The following is a 3,500-nucleotide window of genomic DNA, read 5'->3' as shown; positions in this document are numbered from 1 at the left end:
GATAAATTTTAGGAATGATTTCTCTATGTTTGTGAGATATGTTGGTGGTAGTCTGATAGGGATTGCATTAAATCTGTACAGCAATTTTGGGAGTATGGTGATTTATTTTGATGTGCAGAAACTTAAAAAAGATGAGATCGCAGTTGTTGATTCTTTGCTAGAATTTGTTCCAAGAGAAGGAACAACTGGGGTGAGGGAAAGGAGAAAAGAAGAAAGAAAGAAAGGAAAAAGAAATGAATATGCTTGTACACAGGACGGCTTGGGTAAGTACACTGTTAACTTCTGCTGGTCTGTTGAAAGGAGCCATTATTGCTTAAAATATTTAATCTTTGTCCTTTTACATATCTTAGAATTTTTTTAACCAATTTTGCATGCTTATATTTGGAAATTTAAAGACAACATTATGCAATATAAGAATCACAGTTGAATTCCTATTATTTTATTTAGTGAAATTGGGTATCATTTCTAACGTTTATTTTAACTATTTTTTGTTCTCTTAAAAAAAAAATGATCCCAGGCCAGGGAGATAGCTCAGCAATTTAAGCACCTGCCTGGCAAGTGCAAGGACCAAGGTTTGATCTCTCGTACCGCATGCTGTGCCAGCCCAGTTTTGAGCTGGCCACCTAGACCGGGCATGGTGGCGCACCCCAGTAATCCCTGCACTGGGGAGGCTGAGTCAGGAGGATCGCTGCGAGTCTGAACTGCGTAGCGAGACCCTGTACCAAATAAATAAATTTAAAAAATGATCCCAGTTTGTTCTTCAGCTTGCTCTGAAAAGAATTGTCAGTGTATTCTGGCCATCTTCCCAGGGCAGGGCCAAAGCTCTACCCCATCTAAATCAATGTCTTATGAGTCTGAATCTGGGGGCACATCGCTCACATCCTGTGTGGAGCTGCAGGCACCCCTGAGTGCCTTTCCATCTCTCCCCCTCCTGCCCTCCCGCCCTTGCCCTCTCTCCTTTGAGAAAGACCCATCTCCCTGCTCCTGCTGCCCAACTTCTATTTTGTGCTTTATTCACGCTTTAGGTTTCTCAGGATAGAGAAGCCTCGCAGTCCTGAAGTTGGCTGCGGGTTTATCTCACTTACCATGGTGGTCCCAAGCCACGTCCAGTCCCGTGCCACCCCATGATACACAGCACTGCTCAAATGTCCACTCTGCCGCTGACCTCATTTTCTTAAGAAGCCACATGCTCTCTGAGTGCCACTGCAGAACTCTGGCTCCTGGCAGGTTTTACTCTTACTCCTGGTGTGTGGGTTCTGACCCAACATCCCCAAGCCACGTCCTCTTTACACCTTTTGATCCCTCTGTCCCTAATTTTCCATTGCTGTTACTCCCGTAATACCAGGGAAAAGTTATGTAAGGCTGGCATGCAGCGCCCAAATGCTCCGGGCGTTCTGAATTCTAGCAGCAGGCATTAGTGTCTGATTATTGGTTCCCTCCGATCCAGCAAGCAGTGACGGTGAAAACACAGACCAGCTTTTAAGAATAAGGACCCACGGTCTGCCATCCTGTGGCCCAGGTCCTAGAGTGGTTCCTGTGATTTCTGGCTTACTGTTGGCACTGCACATGGAACGCAGCGCCCTGCATGCGGGAGCACTGGGCCTTCCGCGCCCCAGCTGGGGGAGCCACTGTGATCCCCAGGAGGCGCGCACAGTCAGTCCTTTCCTGACCAGGAACGGAGGAGCAGAGTCTGAAGGATTCACCAGGCTCAGCAGCAGCAGAGGCCTGGTTCCTGTCCTGTGATGTCCCTGGCTCAGGAATCCATAGGGCCCTGGCCCCAAGGTCAGCCACCCTGTGCCTGTCACTGAGCTGCTGTCACCGAGCCGCTGGCTGGTGGTGGAGCGCATGGTCCTTCCAGGGGCAGCCCCTGCAGCCCCTGCAGGCGTTTCCTCCAGGATATCCGGTGTGATGTGACCTGGCCTGGTGGCCCAGAGCCTTCTCCACAGGCCGGGCACAGTGACAACCCTAGGAGAGCAATGCCGAGTTGGGAGGGAGGGCGGAGGTGGCTGCAGATGGAGCTGGAGTGTGGAGGCCGGCGTCAGTGGGCTGAGTGTCCATTAGTGACCCCGAGCCATGCACTGTGCCTCAGGGCCCCATGGCCTTGTCATATGAGGGGGTTCAGGCGGGGCTGCCAGACAAGCAAAAGCCTCAGTGTCTCCCACAGACTCTGCCTCAGGGAGCAGCACCCCTAGGTGGCCATGCGGCTCTGGGCCAGCTTCTAGAGGACTGGCCTCTCTGGCCGCTGCTAGCACCTCCGAGTGCAGGGAGACAGCTGCTCTGTCTCCAACTGTGAACGCTCTCCTTCTGCTCACTTGGCTTGTGCCGGAAAGTCTGGATTCTAGAACTTGAGAAACGCCAGTCGGCGCCTACGGCAGGCAGTTGGGAAGCAAAGCTGAGCTGGGTAAGGTGGCCATAGGCCTGTCATCTCAGTACTCTATGAGGCTGAGGCAGGAGGGTCCCGTGTTCAGCTCAGCCTGGGTAATTTAACGGCTTAGTGTAAGACTCTGTCCTAAAATAAAAAATAAAAATACAAAAGAAATTTTAAAAAAGAGAAAGAGCTGGGTGTGAGGAATAGAGAAAGGAAATAGTTGGCAAAGAGAGAGAGAGAGAGAGAGAGAGAGAGAGAGAGAGAGAGAGAGAGAGCCCTTTACAAGGTCGACTTAGGGTAAGATAACAGCAAATGAGGGAAATTAACCCTTGGCCTCATTGTTGCACCTGTATCATGTGCCCCGAGGGGCCGTCAGGCGTGGGTGCGGCTGGCTCCAGCGTGAAGGGCCAGGAGGAGGAGGTGCTGGGGGTGATCTTGGAACAGACGGATTGAGGCTGAACCTTGGAGTGGGCCTTCAAGGCTTATGGGGGGAAGGGCACTCAGCGGGAGAAGTGGATGTTCAGGGAATAAACAAGCTTGTTTCCAAAATGGGCGAGCAAGAGTGTGTTCTACTAGCAAGTGGGATCGTGGAATAGCCCTGTGGCAGCTTTGTTACTTACTTACAGCTGTTACCGCCGTACTTTGCTTTTCCCTACAGCGTAGCAGAAGATGCGCCCCTGCCTGCTAGTGTACTTCAGTTTCTTAGTTGTCCAGGTTACAGACCCTGTCACTACTGTCTCCTAGAAACAGCTGGTCACTCTGACACATAGCTGGTCACGATCATGCATAGTGTAAGAGCCACCCAAGGCCAGCCAAGTGCTCTGCTTTTGCACTGCCTGCTTCCTGCTGTCTTGTCCCATATAAGCCCCAAGCCACCGAGGATCAGGGTCTGACTTTTTTTTCTTGAGGTCAGTACCTGTCATTGTTAAATAATCTGCTTCCAAATCCCGGATGACATTTTCAGTGTTTCTGTTGGCCTTTGCAAGAGTGGATATGCAAGCAATACCTTTACTAGGCTTTTTCCCTCAAACCTCTCCCTGAAATGCACCTCTTACAAGTGATATTTTGAGTTACTCACTGGAAAGTTCTCCAATCTGGGAGCTTTCAGAAGCCCAGCTCCGGCTGGGTGTGG

Source organism: Octodon degus, unplaced genomic scaffold (assembly GCF_000260255.1).
Source record: "Octodon degus isolate 3935 unplaced genomic scaffold, OctDeg1.0 scaffold00017, whole genome shotgun sequence".
Classification (NCBI taxonomy): domain Eukaryota; kingdom Metazoa; phylum Chordata; class Mammalia; order Rodentia; family Octodontidae; genus Octodon; species Octodon degus.
This window is presented reverse-complemented; position numbering follows the sequence as displayed.